The sequence below is a fragment of the Saccoglossus kowalevskii genome, chromosome 2 (assembly GCF_978046115.1).
Source record: "Saccoglossus kowalevskii chromosome 2, keSacKowa6.1, whole genome shotgun sequence".
Classification (NCBI taxonomy): Eukaryota; Metazoa; Hemichordata; class Enteropneusta; family Harrimaniidae; genus Saccoglossus; species Saccoglossus kowalevskii.
Genome location: NC_140642.1, coordinates 47,576,149 through 47,592,594, shown reverse-complemented (window position 1 = coordinate 47,592,594; position 16,446 = coordinate 47,576,149). Strand labels below are relative to the sequence as shown.

At 42.9% G+C, this 16,446-nt stretch overlaps 54 pseudogenes; all 54 read right to left on the bottom strand.

Annotated features, from left to right (window-relative positions):
- Positions 1–1,843: 1,843 nt before the first annotated feature.
- Positions 1,844–1,963, bottom strand: LOC144345151 (5S ribosomal RNA; annotated as a pseudogene).
- Positions 1,964–2,059: 96 nt separating this feature from the next.
- LOC144345149 (5S ribosomal RNA) lies at positions 2,060–2,179 on the bottom strand (annotated as a pseudogene).
- Positions 2,180–2,275: 96 nt separating this feature from the next.
- LOC144345150 (5S ribosomal RNA) lies at positions 2,276–2,394 on the bottom strand (annotated as a pseudogene).
- A 96-nt stretch (positions 2,395–2,490) lies between these two features.
- LOC146749996 (5S ribosomal RNA) lies at positions 2,491–2,610 on the bottom strand (annotated as a pseudogene).
- Positions 2,611–2,706: 96 nt separating this feature from the next.
- LOC146749995 (5S ribosomal RNA) lies at positions 2,707–2,826 on the bottom strand (annotated as a pseudogene).
- Positions 2,827–2,921: 95 nt separating this feature from the next.
- Positions 2,922–3,041, bottom strand: LOC146749994 (5S ribosomal RNA; annotated as a pseudogene).
- Positions 3,042–3,137: 96 nt separating this feature from the next.
- On the bottom strand, positions 3,138–3,257 carry LOC146749993 (5S ribosomal RNA; annotated as a pseudogene).
- Positions 3,258–3,352: 95 nt separating this feature from the next.
- Positions 3,353–3,472, bottom strand: LOC146749992 (5S ribosomal RNA; annotated as a pseudogene).
- A 96-nt stretch (positions 3,473–3,568) lies between these two features.
- On the bottom strand, positions 3,569–3,688 carry LOC146749991 (5S ribosomal RNA; annotated as a pseudogene).
- A 433-nt stretch (positions 3,689–4,121) lies between these two features.
- On the bottom strand, positions 4,122–4,241 carry LOC146749990 (5S ribosomal RNA; annotated as a pseudogene).
- Positions 4,242–4,553: 312 nt separating this feature from the next.
- On the bottom strand, positions 4,554–4,673 carry LOC146749989 (5S ribosomal RNA; annotated as a pseudogene).
- A 96-nt stretch (positions 4,674–4,769) lies between these two features.
- Positions 4,770–4,889, bottom strand: LOC146749988 (5S ribosomal RNA; annotated as a pseudogene).
- Positions 4,890–4,985: 96 nt separating this feature from the next.
- Positions 4,986–5,105, bottom strand: LOC146749987 (5S ribosomal RNA; annotated as a pseudogene).
- Positions 5,106–5,201: 96 nt separating this feature from the next.
- On the bottom strand, positions 5,202–5,321 carry LOC146749986 (5S ribosomal RNA; annotated as a pseudogene).
- A 312-nt stretch (positions 5,322–5,633) lies between these two features.
- On the bottom strand, positions 5,634–5,753 carry LOC146749985 (5S ribosomal RNA; annotated as a pseudogene).
- A 96-nt stretch (positions 5,754–5,849) lies between these two features.
- Positions 5,850–5,969, bottom strand: LOC146749984 (5S ribosomal RNA; annotated as a pseudogene).
- Positions 5,970–6,065: 96 nt separating this feature from the next.
- On the bottom strand, positions 6,066–6,185 carry LOC146749983 (5S ribosomal RNA; annotated as a pseudogene).
- Positions 6,186–6,397: 212 nt separating this feature from the next.
- On the bottom strand, positions 6,398–6,517 carry LOC146749982 (5S ribosomal RNA; annotated as a pseudogene).
- Positions 6,518–6,613: 96 nt separating this feature from the next.
- Positions 6,614–6,733, bottom strand: LOC146749981 (5S ribosomal RNA; annotated as a pseudogene).
- Positions 6,734–7,045: 312 nt separating this feature from the next.
- Positions 7,046–7,165, bottom strand: LOC146749980 (5S ribosomal RNA; annotated as a pseudogene).
- A 526-nt stretch (positions 7,166–7,691) lies between these two features.
- Positions 7,692–7,811, bottom strand: LOC146749979 (5S ribosomal RNA; annotated as a pseudogene).
- A 99-nt stretch (positions 7,812–7,910) lies between these two features.
- Positions 7,911–8,030, bottom strand: LOC146749978 (5S ribosomal RNA; annotated as a pseudogene).
- Positions 8,031–8,126: 96 nt separating this feature from the next.
- Positions 8,127–8,246, bottom strand: LOC146749977 (5S ribosomal RNA; annotated as a pseudogene).
- A 96-nt stretch (positions 8,247–8,342) lies between these two features.
- Positions 8,343–8,462, bottom strand: LOC146749976 (5S ribosomal RNA; annotated as a pseudogene).
- Positions 8,463–8,676: 214 nt separating this feature from the next.
- Positions 8,677–8,796, bottom strand: LOC146749975 (5S ribosomal RNA; annotated as a pseudogene).
- A 96-nt stretch (positions 8,797–8,892) lies between these two features.
- On the bottom strand, positions 8,893–9,012 carry LOC146749974 (5S ribosomal RNA; annotated as a pseudogene).
- A 99-nt stretch (positions 9,013–9,111) lies between these two features.
- LOC146749973 (5S ribosomal RNA) lies at positions 9,112–9,231 on the bottom strand (annotated as a pseudogene).
- Positions 9,232–9,327: 96 nt separating this feature from the next.
- Positions 9,328–9,447, bottom strand: LOC146749972 (5S ribosomal RNA; annotated as a pseudogene).
- A 96-nt stretch (positions 9,448–9,543) lies between these two features.
- On the bottom strand, positions 9,544–9,663 carry LOC146749971 (5S ribosomal RNA; annotated as a pseudogene).
- A 214-nt stretch (positions 9,664–9,877) lies between these two features.
- LOC146749970 (5S ribosomal RNA) lies at positions 9,878–9,997 on the bottom strand (annotated as a pseudogene).
- Positions 9,998–10,093: 96 nt separating this feature from the next.
- Positions 10,094–10,213, bottom strand: LOC146749969 (5S ribosomal RNA; annotated as a pseudogene).
- A 212-nt stretch (positions 10,214–10,425) lies between these two features.
- On the bottom strand, positions 10,426–10,545 carry LOC146749968 (5S ribosomal RNA; annotated as a pseudogene).
- A 96-nt stretch (positions 10,546–10,641) lies between these two features.
- Positions 10,642–10,761, bottom strand: LOC146749967 (5S ribosomal RNA; annotated as a pseudogene).
- Positions 10,762–10,857: 96 nt separating this feature from the next.
- Positions 10,858–10,977, bottom strand: LOC146749966 (5S ribosomal RNA; annotated as a pseudogene).
- Positions 10,978–11,503: 526 nt separating this feature from the next.
- LOC146749965 (5S ribosomal RNA) lies at positions 11,504–11,623 on the bottom strand (annotated as a pseudogene).
- Positions 11,624–11,719: 96 nt separating this feature from the next.
- Positions 11,720–11,839, bottom strand: LOC146749964 (5S ribosomal RNA; annotated as a pseudogene).
- A 96-nt stretch (positions 11,840–11,935) lies between these two features.
- On the bottom strand, positions 11,936–12,054 carry LOC146749963 (5S ribosomal RNA; annotated as a pseudogene).
- A 96-nt stretch (positions 12,055–12,150) lies between these two features.
- On the bottom strand, positions 12,151–12,270 carry LOC146749962 (5S ribosomal RNA; annotated as a pseudogene).
- A 96-nt stretch (positions 12,271–12,366) lies between these two features.
- LOC146749961 (5S ribosomal RNA) lies at positions 12,367–12,486 on the bottom strand (annotated as a pseudogene).
- Positions 12,487–12,582: 96 nt separating this feature from the next.
- On the bottom strand, positions 12,583–12,702 carry LOC146749960 (5S ribosomal RNA; annotated as a pseudogene).
- A 96-nt stretch (positions 12,703–12,798) lies between these two features.
- LOC146749959 (5S ribosomal RNA) lies at positions 12,799–12,918 on the bottom strand (annotated as a pseudogene).
- A 214-nt stretch (positions 12,919–13,132) lies between these two features.
- On the bottom strand, positions 13,133–13,252 carry LOC146749958 (5S ribosomal RNA; annotated as a pseudogene).
- Positions 13,253–13,348: 96 nt separating this feature from the next.
- LOC146749957 (5S ribosomal RNA) lies at positions 13,349–13,468 on the bottom strand (annotated as a pseudogene).
- Positions 13,469–13,680: 212 nt separating this feature from the next.
- On the bottom strand, positions 13,681–13,800 carry LOC146749956 (5S ribosomal RNA; annotated as a pseudogene).
- Positions 13,801–13,896: 96 nt separating this feature from the next.
- On the bottom strand, positions 13,897–14,016 carry LOC146749955 (5S ribosomal RNA; annotated as a pseudogene).
- A 96-nt stretch (positions 14,017–14,112) lies between these two features.
- LOC146749954 (5S ribosomal RNA) lies at positions 14,113–14,232 on the bottom strand (annotated as a pseudogene).
- A 526-nt stretch (positions 14,233–14,758) lies between these two features.
- Positions 14,759–14,878, bottom strand: LOC146749953 (5S ribosomal RNA; annotated as a pseudogene).
- A 96-nt stretch (positions 14,879–14,974) lies between these two features.
- Positions 14,975–15,094, bottom strand: LOC146749952 (5S ribosomal RNA; annotated as a pseudogene).
- A 96-nt stretch (positions 15,095–15,190) lies between these two features.
- On the bottom strand, positions 15,191–15,309 carry LOC146749951 (5S ribosomal RNA; annotated as a pseudogene).
- A 96-nt stretch (positions 15,310–15,405) lies between these two features.
- On the bottom strand, positions 15,406–15,525 carry LOC146749950 (5S ribosomal RNA; annotated as a pseudogene).
- A 96-nt stretch (positions 15,526–15,621) lies between these two features.
- LOC146749949 (5S ribosomal RNA) lies at positions 15,622–15,741 on the bottom strand (annotated as a pseudogene).
- Positions 15,742–15,837: 96 nt separating this feature from the next.
- On the bottom strand, positions 15,838–15,957 carry LOC146749948 (5S ribosomal RNA; annotated as a pseudogene).
- A 96-nt stretch (positions 15,958–16,053) lies between these two features.
- On the bottom strand, positions 16,054–16,173 carry LOC146749947 (5S ribosomal RNA; annotated as a pseudogene).
- A 98-nt stretch (positions 16,174–16,271) lies between these two features.
- Positions 16,272–16,391, bottom strand: LOC146749946 (5S ribosomal RNA; annotated as a pseudogene).
- Positions 16,392–16,446: the final 55 nt, after the last annotated feature.

Here is a 16,446-nt window from a genome sequence, read left to right as displayed (position 1 = left end):
GTGTTGGCTGTTGGTTGTTGGCTCACCGCTTCAAGTTGTCCGAATATAACGCCTCGTTAATTACTACTTAATGCTAAGTGGTGTTGTTTGAAATAACCTATTTTACAGAGTGGGTTGCGTGGAACGAATTGTCGTATGTTTTAAAATTACGTCAATTAGTCGCGTGAATCCGGGCCAGAATCAAAGGGCCGACATGCCGTTCACAAAAAACACTCACAACATTCACTACTTACTGTAGATTCGTGTGCTACAGTAACTCATGAGTAGACATCATCTTCATAAAAAAAGATCATAACATTTTCCCTGAAAATTAAATGGTCATCAAGTATTGCAATACACTACATAGTAATATAGCATTTTGTTTAAAAATTTTAATATAAGTGATGATATAGAAAACATTCCCTGTAGACACAATCAGGGTAGAACAAACTCCCAGACAGTACATCGCATGAAGACAATGGCATTTAATGTGAGCGTACCATAATCCGTTAATTGTTAAACCACCCATTTTTTAGCTGTATATTATATATTATGATTTATAAAGGACTAACAATAGGACTATTTGTATTTTAAAATAAAGATTGAAATTGGTGACCTTTTAGATCTACTGTGAAATACTTTATTTTCGCGAATATACCTTTTTCCTATATGTCGCATTCAACTCGTCAGAGATCAGTAAAAAAAATCCATGCAAAATACTCAAAAACACTTTTCAGCAAACAATAATTCCAGCTAAAATAGAGTATTTCACAGTACATCAACGTTCATCGTCGACCCTGTTCTATTGTAATGTGTTGGCAGTAACTTAAAAATTACATTATCTAAACACATGTTTTCTGAGATTATATCCGCCGGGATCTTGCTCTGTCGGAATCCAGTAAATCTCAAATTCAGGTTAACCTCAAAACACATTTCGTGCTCGTAGGATTAGCGATGGTGCGGGTTAAACCCATACATTATCCATGTAAGGTGCAAGGCCACTTCACAAAATGTCAATAGTCGTTAAAAAGTGTTAATTCCATAGATGAACAAACATAATTTACAGAGGGCGCACAACCATCGCATAAGCCATGACAAGGAGCTATTTTGCTTCGCATGCATTGTAAAGTTCAACTGGATTTGAGATCAGCGAGGGCGAATTAACAGAAGTAATATTATTATTAGTTACTACGGATTCGTATGTAATAAATTATTATATGTCGCTATAATAGCATATTTATGTAATGTTCAGTTACAGTCGCTAGTTAAGCACTTCGCCACAATCGAATCATTGAGTATTAGTTCAAACAATACCATTGTAAAACAAAAAATATATAGTTGACGATAAATTAGTAAATTATAAACGGATTAGTTAGAAATATATTTCTATAGTCTTTAGACCTGGCCACCTAAGCATGTTTATATGAAAAGTGAATGATTTCTATCATGTCAAGCCAGTAGTGCAGCAGTTCAAGCTGCGTGATTTCCGCTTAATAAGTTGAACGTAAAACAAGGACAAACTCAGAGATACCCGTCAATTTACGTTGAAAATATACAACGGGCAACGTAGTATATCAGTTATTTAAGTTCAGCGTAAAACGACAGCAAATTTGGGAATTTCCGTGGTTTACATTGGGCGTATCAAACGCGCAATTTCAAAATTTACGTCGTTTAAGTTTCGACGGTTACGCGAGGGAAATTCGAACGTTTACGCACCCAAATATAAACAACGGATTTACTGCAAAACACGTTGCTAATCCGGCAAGCGGCTACGACGGAAATTCGAATTTTCATGCAGTGTTGGATGTCATTTATTGCTACGGCTAGGCAAAAAATCATGGGTAAAAGTTAGTATGTAATGATGAGCCTACTGCACGTGGTATTCCCAGCCGGTCTCCCATGCAAGTACTAACCACACCAGATGCAGCTTAACTTCAGTGATCGGACAAGAACTGGTGTGTTCTGCAATGGTTTGACAGCAGGCTGAATATTTGTCAGAATTGCATGTGGTTTAACGCTTCGGCAAGGCAAAAATTCCCGGGAAAAAGTTGGTATGTACGGTGGAATAAAAATGTTGATAAGCCTACTGCACATGGTATTCCCAGCCGGTCTCCCATGCAAGTACTAACCACGCCCGATGCAGCTTAACTTCAGTGATCGGACGAGAACTGGTGTATTCTGCATTGGTTTGGCAGTAGGCTGAATATTCGTCGGAATTGGATGTCATTTAATGCTACGGCTAGGCAAAAAATCATAGGAAAAATTTAGTATGTAATGTGTAATAAAAATGCTGATGAGCCTACTGCACGTGGTATTCTCAGCCGGTCTCCCATGGTAGTACTAACCACGCTGATGCAGCTTAACTTCTGTGATCGGACGAGAACTGGTGTATTCTGCAATGGTTTGGCAGTAGGCTGAATATTCGTCGGAATTGGATGTCACTTAATGCTACGGCTAGGCAAAAAATCTTGGGTAAAAGTTAGTATGTAATGTGGAATAAAAATGTTGATGAGCCTACTGCACGTGGTATTCCCAGCCGGTCACCCATGCAAGTACTAACCACGCCCGGTGCAGCTTAACTTCAGTGATCGGACAAGAACTGGTGTGTTCTGCAATGGTTTGACAGTAGGCTGAATATTCGTCAGAATTGCATGTCGTTTAACGCTTCGGTAAGGCAAAAAATCCCGGGAAAAAGTTGGTATGTACGGTGGAATAAAAATGTTGAGAAGCCTACTGCACATGGTATTCCCAGCCGGTCTCCCATGCATGTACTAACCACGCCCGATGCAGCTTAACTTCAGTGATCGGACGACAACTGGTGTATTCTGCAATGGTTTGGCAGTAGGCTGGATATTCGTCGGAATTGGATGTAATTTAATACTTCGGCTAGGCAAAAAATCCCGGGAGAAGTTAGTATGTACGGTGGAATAAAAATGTTGATGAGCCTAATGCACGTGGTATTCCCAGATGGTCTCCCATGCAAGTACTAACCACGGCCGATGCAGCTTAACTTCAGTGATCGGAGGAGAACTGGTGTATTCAGAAATGGTTTGGCAGTAGGCTGAATATTCGTCGGAATTGGATGTCATTTAATGCTACGGCTCGGTAAAAAATCATGGGTAAAAGTTAGTATGTAATGTGGAATAAAAATGTTGATGAGCCTACTGCAAGTGGTATTCCCAGCCGGTCTCCCATGCAAGTACTAACCACGCCCGATGCAGCTTAACTTCAGAGATCGAACAAGAACTGGTGTGTTCTGCAATGGTTTGGCAGTAGGCTGAATATTCGTCAGAATTGCATGTCGTTTAACGCTTCGGTAAGGCAAAAAATCCCGGGAAAATTTGTTATGTACGGTGGAATAAAAATGTTGAAAAGCCTACTGCACATGGTATTCCCAGCCGGTCTCCCATGCAAGTACTAACCACACCCGATGCAGATTAACTTCAGTGATCGGACGAGAACTGGTGTATTCTGCAATGGTTTGGCAGTAGGCTGGATATTCGTCGGAATTGGATGTAATTTAATACATCGGCTAGGCAAAAAATCCCGGAATAAAGTTAGTATGTACGGTGGAATAAAAATGTTGATGAGCCTAATGCACGTGGTATTCCCAGCCGGTCTCCCATGCAAGTACTAACCACGCCCGATACAGTATAACTTCAGTGATCGGACGAGAACTGGTGTATTCTGCAATGGTTTGGCAGTAGGCTGAATATTCGTCCGAATTGCATGTCATTTACTGCTTCGTCTAGGCAAAAAATCATGGGAAAAAGTTAGTATGTAATGTGGAATAAAAATGTTGATGAGCCTACTGCACGTGGTATTCCCAGCCGGTCTCCCGTGTAAGAACTAACCACGCCCTATGCGGCTTAACTTCAGTGATCGGACGAGAACTGGTGTATTCTGCAATAAAAATGTTCATCCGCCTACTGCACGTCGTATTCCCAGCAGCCGGTCTCCCATGCAAGTACCAACCAAGCCTGATGCAGCTTAACTTCAGTGATCGGACAAGAACAGGTGTATTCAGCAAAGGTTTGGCAGTAGGCTGAATATTCGTCGGAATTGGATGTCATTTAATGCTACGGCTAGGCAAAAAATCATAGGAAAAAGTAAGTATGTAATGTGGAATAAAAATGTTGATGAGCCTACTGCACGTGGCATTCCCAGCCGGTCTCCCATTCAAGTACTTACCACGTCCAATGCAGCTTAACTTCAGTGATCGGACGAGAACTGGTGTATTATGCAATGGTTTGGCAGTAGGCTGAATATTCGTCGTAATTGGATGTAATTTAATACTTCGGCAAGGCAACAAATCCCGGGAAAAAGTTAGTATGTACAGTGGAATAAAAATGATGAAAAGCCTACAGCAGGTAGTATTCCCAGCCGGTCTCACATGCAAGTACTAACCATGGCCGATGCAGATTAACTTCAGTGATCAGACTAGAACTGGTGTATTCTGCATTGGTTTGGCAGTAGGCTGAATATTAGTCGGAATTGGATGTCATTTAATGCTACGGCTAGGCAAAAAATCATAGGAAAAAGTTATTATGTAATGGGGAATAAAAATGTTGATGAGCCTACTGCACGTGGTATTCCCAGCCGGTTTCACATGCAAGTACTAACCACGCCCGATGCAGCTTAACTTCAGTGATCGGACAAGAACTGGTGTGTTCTGCAATGGTTTGACAGTAGGCTGGATATTCGTTGGAATTGGATGTAATGTAATACATCGGCTAGGCAAACAATCCCGGGAAAAAGTTAGTATGTACGATGGAATAAAAATGTTGATTTGCCTAATGCACGTGGTATTCCCAGCCGGTCTCCCATGCATGTACTAACCACGCCCGATGCAGCTTAACTTCAGTGATCGGACGAGAACTGGTGTATTCCGCAATGGTTTGGCAGTAGGCTGGATATTCGTCGGAATTGGATGTAATTTAATACATCGGCTAGGCAAAAAATCCCGGAAAAAAGTTAGTGTGTACGGTGGAATAAAAATGTTGATGAGCCTAATGCACGTGGTATTCCCAGCCGGTCTCCCATGTAAGTACTAACCACGCCCAATACAGTATAACTTCAGTGATCGCACGAGAACTGGTGTATTCTGCAATGGTTTGGCAGTAGGCTGAATATTCGTTCGAATTGCATGTCATTTAATGCTTCGTCTAGGCAAAAAATCATGGGAAAAAGTTAGTATGTAATGTGGAATAAAAATGTTGATGAGCCTACTGCACGTGGTATTCGCAGCCGATCTCCCATGCAAGTACTAACCACGCCCTATGCGGCTTAACTTCAGTGATCGGACGAGAACTGGTGTATTCTGCAATGGTTTGGCAGTAGGCTGAATATTCGTCGTAATTGGATGTAATTTAATACTTTGGCAAGGCAACAAATCCCGGGAAACAGTTAGTATGTACAGTGGAATAAAAATGATGAAAAGCCTACTGCAGGTAGTATTCCCAGCCGGTCTCACATGCAAGTACTAACCATGGCCGATGCAGATTAACTTCAGTGATCAGACGAGAACTGGTGTATTCTGCATTGGTTTGGCAGTAGGCTGAATATTCGTCGGAATTGGATGTCATTTAATGCTACGGCTAGGCAAAAAATCATAGGAAAAAGTTAGTATGTAATGTGGAATAAAAATGTTGATGAGCCTACTGCACGTGGTATTCCCAGCCGGTCTCACATGCAAGTACTAACCACGCCCGATGCAGCTTAACTTCAGTGATCGGACAAGAACTGGTGTGTTCTGCAATGGTTTGACAGTAGGCTGGATATTCGTTGGAATTGGATGTAATTTAATACATCGGCTAGGCAAACAATCCCGGGAAAAAGTTAGTATGTACGATGGAATAAAATTGTTGATTTGCCTAATGCACGTGGTATTCCCAGCCGGTCTCCCATGCATGTACTAACCACGCCCGATGCAGCTTAACTTCAGTGATCGGACGAGAACTGGTGTATTCCGCAATGGTTTGGCAGTAGGCTGGGTATTCGTCGGAATTGGATGTAATTTAATACATCGGCTAGGCAAAAAATCCCGGAAAAAAGTTAGTATGTACGGTGGAATAAAAATGTTGATGAGCCTAATGCACGTGGTATTCCCAGCCGGTCTCCCATGCAAGTACTAACCACACCCGATACAGTATAACTTCTGTGATCGGATGAGAACTGGTGTATTCTGCAATGGTTTGGCAGTAGGCTAAATATTCGTCCGAATTGCATGTCATTTAATGCTTCGTCTAGGCAAAAAATCATGGGAAAATGTTAGTATGTAATGTGGAATAAAAATGTTGATGAGCACTGCACGTGGTATTCCCAGCCGGTCTCCCGTGCAAGAACTAACCACGCCCTATGCGGCTTAACTTCAGTGATCGGACGAGAACTGGTGTATTCTGCAATAAAAATGTTCATCAGCCTGATGCATGTGGTATTCCCAGCCGGTCTCCCATGCAAGTACTAACCACACCCGATACAGTATAACTTCTGTGATCGGACGAGAACTGGTGTATTCTGCAATGGTTTGGCAGTAGGCTGAATATTCGTCGGAATTGGATGTCATTTAATGCTACAGCTAGGCAAAAAATCATAGGAAAAAGTTAGTATGTAATGTGGAATAAAAATGTTGATGAGCCTACTGCACGTGGCATTCCCAGCCGGTCTCCCATTCAAGTACTTACCACGTCCGATGCAGCTTAACTTCAGTGATCGGACGAGAACTGGTGTATTCTGCAATGGTTTGGCAGTAGGCTGAATATTCGTCGTAATTGGATGTAATTTAATACTTCGGCAAGGCAACAAATCCCGGGAAAATGTTAGTATGTACGGTGGAATAAAAATGATGATAAGCCTACTGCAGGCAGTATTCCCAGCCGGTCTCACATGCATGTACTAACCATGGCCGATGCAGATTAACTTCAGTGATCAGACGAGAACTGGTGTATTCTGCAATGGTTTGGCAGTAGGCTGAATATTCGTCCGAATTGGATGTCATTTAATGCTTCGTCTAGACAAAAAATCATGGGAAAATGTTAGTATGTAATGTGGAATGAAAATGTTGATGAGCCTACTACACGTGTTATTCCCAGCCGGTCTCCCATGCAAGTACTAACCACGCCCGATGCAGCTTAACTTCAGTGATCGGACTAGAACTGGTGAATTATGCAATGGGTTGGCAGTAGACTGAATATTCGTCGGAATTGGATGTCGTTTATGCTTCGGCTATGCACAAAATCCCGCGAAAAAGTTAGTATGTACGGTGGAATAAAAATATTGATGATCCTACTACATGTAGTATTTTCAGCCGGTCTCCCTTGCAAGTACTAACTACGTCCAGTGGGCTTAACTTCAGTGATCGGAGGAGAACTGGTGTATTCTGCAATGGTTTGTCAGTAGGCTGAATATTCGTCGGAATTTGATGTAATTTAATACTTCGGCTAGTCAAAAAATCCCGTTAAAAAGTTAGAATGTACGGTGGAATAAAAATGTTGATGAGCCTAATGCACATGGTATTCCCTGCCGGTCTCCCATGCAAGTACTAACCACGGCCGATGCAGCTTAACTTCAGCAATCGGACAAGAACTGGTGTATTCTGCAATGGTTAGGCAGTAGGCTGAATATTCGTTCGAATTGTATGTCATTTAATGCTTCGTCTAGGGAAAAAATCATAGGAAAAACTTAGTATGTAATGTGGAATAAAAATGTTGATGGGCCTACTGCACATGGTATTCCCATCCGGTCTCTCATGCATGTACTGTCCACGCCCGATGCAGCTTAACTTCAGTGATCGGATGAGAACTGGTGTATTCAGCATTGGTTTGGCAGTAGGCTGAATATTCATCGGAATTGGATGTCATTTAATGCTACGGCTAGGCAAAAAAAAATGTTGGGTAAAAGTTAGTATGTAATGTGGAATAAAAATGTTGATGAGCCTACTGCATGTGGTATTCCCAGCCGGTCTCACATGCAAGTACTAACCACGCCCGATGCAGCTTAACTTCAGTGATCGGACAAGAACTGGTGTGTTCTGCAATGGTTTGACAGTAGGCTGGATATTCGTCGGAATTGGGTGTAATTTAATACATCGGCTAGGCAAACAATTCCGGGAAAAAGTTAGTATGTACGGTGGAATAAAATTGTTGATTTGCCTAATGCACGTAGTATTCCCAGCCGGTCTCCCATGCATGTACTATCCACGCCCGATGCAGCTTAACTTCAGTGATCAGACGAGAACTGGTGTATTCCGCAATGGTTTGGCAGTAGGCTGGATATTCGTCGGAATTGGATGTAATTTAATACATCGGCTAGGCAAATAATCCCGGAAAAAAGTTAGTATGTACGGTGGAATAAAAATGTTGATGAGCCTAATGCACGTGGTATTCCCAGCCGGTCTCCCATGCAAGTACTAACCACGCCCGATACAGTATAACTTCAGTGATCGGACGAGAACTGGTGTATTCTGCAATGGTTTTGCAGTAGGCTGAATATTCGTCCGAATTGCATGTCATTTAATGCTTCGTCTAGGGAAAAAATCATGGGAAAAAGTTAGTATGTAATGTGGAATAAAAATGTTGATGAGCCTACTGCACGTGGTATTCCCAGCCGATCTCCCGTGCAAGAACTTACCAAGCCCTATGCGGCTTAACTTCAGTGATCGGACGAGAACTGGTGTATTCTGCAATAAAAAAGTTCCTCAGCCTACTGCACGTGGTATTCCCAGTCCGTCTCCCATGCAAGTACTAACCACACCCGATGCAGCTTAACTTCAGTGATCGGACGTGAACTGGTGTATTCCGCAATGGTTTGGCAGTAGGCTGGATATTCGTCGGAATTGGATGTAATTTAATACATCGGCTAGGCAAAAAATCCCGGAAAAAAGTTAGTATGTACGGTGGAATAAAAATGTTGATGAGCCTAATGCACGTGGTATTCCCAGCCGGTCTCCCATGCAAGTACTAACCACGCCCGATACAGTATAACTTCTGTGATCGGACAAGAACTGGTGTATTCTGCAATGGTTTGGCAGTAGGCTGAATATGCATCGGAATTGGATGTCATTTAATGCTACGGCTAGGCAAAAAAAAATGTTGGGTAAAAGTTAGTATGTAATGTGGAATAAAAATGTTGATGAGCCTACTGCATGTGGTATTCCCAGCCGGTCTCACATGCAAGTACTAACCACGCCCGATGCAGCTTCACTTCAGTGATCGGACAAGAACTGGTGTGTTCTGCAATGGTTTGACAGTAGGCTGGATATTCGTCGGAATTGGGTGTAATTTAATACATCGGCTAGGCAAACAATTCCGGGAAAAAGTTAGTATGTACGGTGGAATAAAATTGTTGATTTGCCTAATGCACGTAGTATTCCCAGCCGGTCTCCCATGCATGTACTATCCACACCCGATGCAGCTTAACTTCAGTGATCAGACGAGAACTGGTGTATTCCGCAATGGTTTGGCAGTAGGCTGGATATTCGTCGGAATTGGATGTAATTTAATACATCGGCTAGGCAAATAATCCCGGAAAAAAGTTAGTATGTACGGTGGAATAAAAATGTTGATGAGCCTAATGCACGTAGTATTCCCAGCCGGTCTCCCATGCAAGTACTAACCACGCCCGATACAGTATAACTTCAGTGATCGGACGAGAACTGGTGTATTCTGCAATGGTTTGGCCGTAGGCTGAATATTCGTCCGAATTGCATGTCATTTAATGCTTCGTCTAGGCAAAAAATCATGGGAAAAAGTTAGTATGTAATGTGGAATAAAAATGTTGATGAGCCTACTGCACGTGGTATTCCCAGCCGATCTCCCGTGCAAGAACTTACCAAGCCCTATGCGGCTTAACTTCAGTGATCGGACGAGAACTGGTGTATTCTGCAATAAAAAAGTTCCTCAGCCTACTGCACGTGGTATTCCCAGTCCGTCTCCCATGCAAGTACTAACCACACCCGATGCAGCTTAACTTCAGTGATCGGACGTGAACTGGTGTATTCCGCAATGGTTTGGCAGTAGGCTGGATATTCGTCGGAATTGGATGTAATTTAATACATCGGCTAGGCAAAAAATCCCGGAAAAAAGTTAGTATGTACGGTGGAATAAAAATGTTGATGAGCCTAATGCACGTGGTATTCCCAGCCGGTCTCCCATGCAAGTACTAACCACGCCCGATACAGTATAACTTCTGTGATCGGACAAGAACTGGTGTATTCTGCAATGGTTTGGCAGTAGGCTGAATATTCGTCCGAATTGCATGTCATTTAATGCTTCGTCTAGGCAAAAAATCATGGGAAAAAGTTAGTATGTAATGTGGAATAAAAATGTTGATGAGCACTGCACGTGGTATTCCCAGCCGGTCTCCCGTGCAAGAACTAACCCCGCCCTATGCGGCTTAAATTCAGTGATCGGAGGAGAACTGATGTATTCTGCAATAAAAATGTTCATCAGCCTACTGCACGTGGTATTCCCAGCCGGTCTCCCATGCAAGTACTAACCACGCCCGATGCAGCTTAACTTCAGTGATTGGACGAGAACTTGTGTATTCTGCATTGGTTTGGCAGTAGGCTGAATATTCGTCGGAATTGGATGTCATTTAATGCTACAGCTAGGCAAAAAATCATAGGAAAAAGTTAGTAGGTAATGTGGAATAAAAATGTTGATGAGCCTACTGCACGTGGCATTCCCAGCCGGTCTCCCATTCAAGTACTTACCACGTCCTATGCAGCTTAACTTCAGTGATCGGACGAGAACTGGTGTGTTCTGCAATGGTTTGGCAGTAGGCTGAGTATTCGTCAGAATTGGATGTCGTTTAACGCTTCGGCTAGGCAAAAAATCCCGGGAAAATGTTGGTATGTACGGTGGAATAAACATGTTGATAAGCCTACTGCACGTGGTATTCCCAGCCGGTCTCCCATGCAAGTACTAACCACGCCAGATGCAGCTTAACTTCAGTGATCGGACGAGAACTGGTGTATTCTGCAATGGTTTGGCAGTAGGCTGAATATTCGTCCGAATTGTATGTCATTTAATGCTTCGTCTAGGCAAAAAATCATGGGAAAAAGTTAGTATGTAATGTGGAATGAAAATGTTGATGAGCCTAATGCACATGTTATTCCCAGCCGGTCTCCCATGCAAGTACTAACCACGCCCGATGCAGCTTAACTTCAGTGATCGGACTTGAACTGGTGAATTATGCAATGGGTTGGCAGTAGGCTTAATATTCGGCGGAATTGGATGTCGTTTATGCTTCGGCAATGCAAAAAATCCCGCGAAAAAGTTAGTATGTACGGTGGAATAAAAATGTTGATGATCCTACTGCATGTAGTATTCTCAGCCGGTCTCCCATGCAAGTACTAACCACGTCCAGTGGGCTTAACTTCGGTGATCGGAGGAGAAATGGTAAATTCTGCAATGGTTTGTCAGTAGGCTGAATATTTGTCGGAATTTGATGTAATTTAATACTTCGTCTAGGCAAAAAATCCCGGGAAAAAGTTAGAATGTACGGTGGAATAAAAATGTTGATGAGCCTAATGCACATGGTATTCCCAGCCGGTCTCCCATGCAAGTACTAACCATGCCCGATGCAGCTTAACTTCAGAAATCGGACAAGAACTGGTGTATTCTGCAATGGTTTGGCAGTAGGCTGAATTTTCGTTCGAATTGTATGTCATTTAATGCTTCGTCTAGGGAAAAAATCATAGGAAAAAGTTAGTATGTAATGTGCAATAAAAATGTTGATGGGCCTACTGCACGTGGTATTCCCAGCCGGTCTCTCATGCAAGTACTGTCCACGCCCGATGCAGCTTAACTTCAGTGATCGGATGAGAACTTGTGTATTCTGAAATGGAGTGGCAGTAGGCTGAATATTCGCCGGAATTGGATGTCATTTAATGCTACGGCTAGGCAAAAAATCATGGGAAAAAGTTAGTATGTAATGTGGAATAAATATGTTGATGAGCTTACTGCACGTGATATTCTCAGCCGGTCTCCCAAGCAAGTACTAACCACGTCCGGTTAGCTTAACTTCAGTGATCAGACGAGAACTGGTGTATTCTGCAATGGTTTGGCAGTAGGCTGAATATTCGTCAGAATTGGATGTCGTTTAACGCTTTGGCTAGGCAAAAAATCCCGGGAAAAAGTTGGTATATACGGTAGAATCAAAATGTAGATAAGCCTACTGCACTTGGTACTCCCAGCAGGTCGCCCATGCAAGTACTAACCACGCCCGATGTAGCTTAACTTCAGTGATCGGACGAGAATTTGTGTATTCTGCATTGGTTTGGCAGCAGGCTGAATATTCGTCGGAATTGGATGTAATTTAATACTTCGACTAGGCAAAAAATACCGGGAAAAAGTTAGTATGTATGGTGGAATAATAATGTTGATGAGCCTAATGCACATGGTATTCCCAGCCAGTCTCCCATGCAAGTACTGACCACGCCCGATGCAGCTTAACTTCTGTGATCGGACGAGAACTGGTGTATTCTGCAATGGTTTGGCCGTAGGCTGAATATTCGTCCGAATTGTATGTAATTTAATGCTTCGTCTAGGCACAAAATCATGGGAATAAGTTAGTATGTAATGTGGAATAAAAATGTTGATGAGCCTACTGCACGTTGTATTCCCAGCCGGTCTCCCATGCATGTACTATCCACACCCGATGCAGCTTAACTTCAGTGATCAGATGAGAACTGGTGTATTCCGCAATGGTTTGGCAGTAGGCTGGATATTCGTCGGAATTGGATGTAATTTAATACATCGGCTAGGCAAATAATCCCGGAAAAAAGTTAGTATGTACGGTGGAATAAAAATGTTGATGAGCCTAATGCACGTAGTATTCCCAGCCGGTCTCCCATGCAAGTACTAACCACGCCCGATACAGTATAACTTCAGTGATCGGACGAGAACTGGTGTATTCTGCAATGGTTTGGCAGTAGGCTGAATATTCGTCCGAATTGCATGTCATTTAATGCTTCGTCTAGGCAAAAAATCATGGGAAAAAGTTAGTATGTAATGTGGAATAAAAATGTTGATGAGCCTACTGCACGTGGTATTCCCAGCCGATCTCCCGTGCAAGAACTTACCAAGCCCTATGCGGCTTAACTTCAGTGATCGGACGAGAACTGGTGTATTCTGCAATAAAAAAGTTCCTCAGCCTACTGCACGTGGTATTCCCAGTCCGTCTCCCATGCAAGTACTAACCACACCCGATGCAGCTTAACTTCAGTGATCGGACGTGAACTGGTGTATTCCGCAATGGTTTGGCAGTAGGCTGGATATTCGTCGGAATTGGATGTAATTTAATACATCGGCTAGGCAAAAAATCCCGGAAAAAAGTTAGTATGTACGGTGGAATAAAAATGTTGATGAGCCTAATGCACGTGGTATTCCCAGCCGGTCTCCCATGCAAGTACTAACCACGCCCGATACAGTATAACTTCTGTGATCGGACAAGAACTGGTGTATTCTGCAATGGTTTGGCAGTAGGCTGAATATTCGTCCGAATTGCATGTCATTTAATGCTTCGTCTAGGCAAAAAATCATGGGAAAAAGTTAGTATGTAATGTGGAATAAAAATGTTGATGAGCACTGCACGTGGTATTCCCAGCCGGTCTCCCGTGCAAGAACTAACCCCGCCCTATGCGGCTTAAATTCAGTGATCGGAGGAGAACTGATGTATTCTGCAATAAAAATGTTCATCAGCCTACTGCACGTGGTATTCCCAGCCGGTCTCCCATGCAAGTACTAACCACGCCCGATGCAGCTTAACTTCAGTGATTGGACGAGAACTTGTGTATTCTGCATTGGTTTGGCAGTAGGCTGAATATTCGTCGGAATTGGATGTCATTTAATGCTACAGCTAGGCAAAAAATCATAGGAAAAAGTTAGTAGGTAATGTGGAATAAAAATGTTGATGAGCCTACTGCACGTGGCATTCCCAGCCGGTCTCCCATTCAAGTACTTACCACGTCCTATGCAGCTTAACTTCAGTGATCGGACGAGAACTGGTGTGTTCTGCAATGGTTTGGCAGTAGGCTGAGTATTCGTCAGAATTGGATGTCGTTTAACGCTTCGGCTAGGCAAAAAATCCCGGGAAAATGTTGGTATGTACGGTGGAATAAACATGTTGATAAGCCTACTGCACGTGGTATTCCCAGCCGGTCTCCCATGCAAGTACTAACCACGCCAGATGCAGCTTAACTTCAGTGATCGGACGAGAACTGGTGTATTCTGCAATGGTTTGGCAGTAGGCTGAATATTCGTCCGAATTGTATGTCATTTAATGCTTCGTCTAGGCAAAAAATCATGGGAAAAAGTTAGTATGTAATGTGGAATGAAAATGTTGATGAGCCTAATGCACATGTTATTCCCAGCCGGTCTCCCATGCAAGTACTAACCACGCCCGATGCAGCTTAACTTCAGTGATCGGACTTGAACTGGTGAATTATGCAATGGGTTGGCAGTAGGCTGAATATTCGGCGGAATTGGATGTCGTTTATGCTTCGGCAATGCAAAAAATCCCGCGAAAAAGTTAGTATGTACGGTGGAATAAAAATGTTGATGATCCTACTGCATGTAGTATTCTCAGCCGGTCTCCCATGCAAGTACTAACCACGTCCAGTGGGCTTAACTTCAGTGATCGGAGGAGAACTGGTGAATTCTGCAATGGTTTGTCAGTAGGCTGAATATTTGTCGGAATTTGATGTAATTTAATACTTCGTCTAGGCAAAAAATCCCGGGAAAAAGTTAGAATGTACGGTGGAATAAAAATGTTGATGAGCCTAATGCACATGGTATTCCCAGCCGGTCTCCCATGCAAGTACTAACCATGCCCGATGCAGCTTAACTTCAGAAATCGGACAAGAACTGGTGTATTCTGCAATGGTTTGGCAGTAGGCTGAATTTTCGTTCGAATTGTATGTCATTTAATGCTTCGTCTAGGGAAAAAATCATAGGAAAAAGTTAGTATGTAATGTGCAATAAAAATGTTGATGGGCCTACTGCACGTGGTATTCCCAGCCGGTCTCTCATGCAAGTACTGTCCACGCCCGATGCAGCTTAACTTCAGTGATCGGATGAGAACTTGTGTATTCTGAAATGGAGTGGCAGTAGGCTGAATATTCGCCGGAATTGGATGTCATTTAATGCTACGGCTAGGCAAAAAATCATGGGAAAAAGTTAGTATGTAATGTGGAATAAATATGTTGATGAGCTTACTGCACGTGATATTCTCAGCCGGTCTCCCAAGCAAGTACTAACCACGTCCGGTTAGCTTAACTTCAGTGATCAGACGAGAACTGGTGTATTCTGCAATGGTTTGGCAGTAGGCTGAATATTCGTCAGAATTGGATGTCGTTTAACGCTTTGGCTAGGCAAAAAATCCCGGGAAAAAGTTGGTATATACGGTAGAATCAAAATGTAGATAAGCCTACTGCACTTGGTACTCCCAGCAGGTCGCCCATGCAAGTACTAACCACGCCCGATGTAGCTTAACTTCAGTGATCGGACGAGAATTTGTGTATTCTGCATTGGTTTGGCAGCAGGCTGAATATTCGTCGGAATTGGATGTAATTTAATACTTCGACTAGGCAAAAAATACCGGGAAAAAGTTAGTATGTATGGTGGAATAATAATGTTGATGAGCCTAATGCACATGGTATTCCCAGCCAGTCTCCCATGCAAGTACTGACCACGCCCGATGCAGCTTAACTTCTGTGATCGGACGAGAACTGGTGTATTCTGCAATGGTTTGGCCGTAGGCTGAATATTCGTCCGAATTGTATGTAATTTAATGCTTCGTCTAGGCACAAAATCATGGGAATAAGTTAGTATGTAATGTGGAATAAAAATGTTGATGAGCCTACTGCACGTGGTATTCCCAGCCGGTCTCCCGTGCAAGTACTAACCACGCCCGATGGAGCTTAACTTCAGTGATCGGACGAGAACTGGTGCATTCTGCAATGGTTTGGCAGTAGGCTGAATATTCGTCGGAATTGGATGTAATTTAATACTTCGTCTGGGGAAAAAATCATAGGAAAAACTTAGTATGTAATGTGGAATAAAAATGTTGATGGGCCTACTGCACATGGTATTCCCAGCCGGTCTCTCATGCAAGTACTGTTCACGCCCGATGCAGCTTAACTTCAGTGATCGGATGAGAACTGGTGTATTCTGCATTGGTTTGGCAGTAGGCTGAATATTCGTCGGAATTGGATGTCATTTAATGCTACAGCTAGGCAAAAAAAAATTTGGGTAAAAGTTAGTATGTAATGTGGAATAAAAATGTTGATGAGCCTACTGCACGTGGTATTCCCAGCCGGTCTCACATGCAAGTACTAACCGCGCCTCATGCAGCTTAACTTCAGTGATCGGACAAGAACTGATGTGTTCTGCAATGGTTTGACAGTAGGCTGGATATTCGTCGGAATTGGATGTAATTTAATACATCGGCTAGGCAAACAATTCC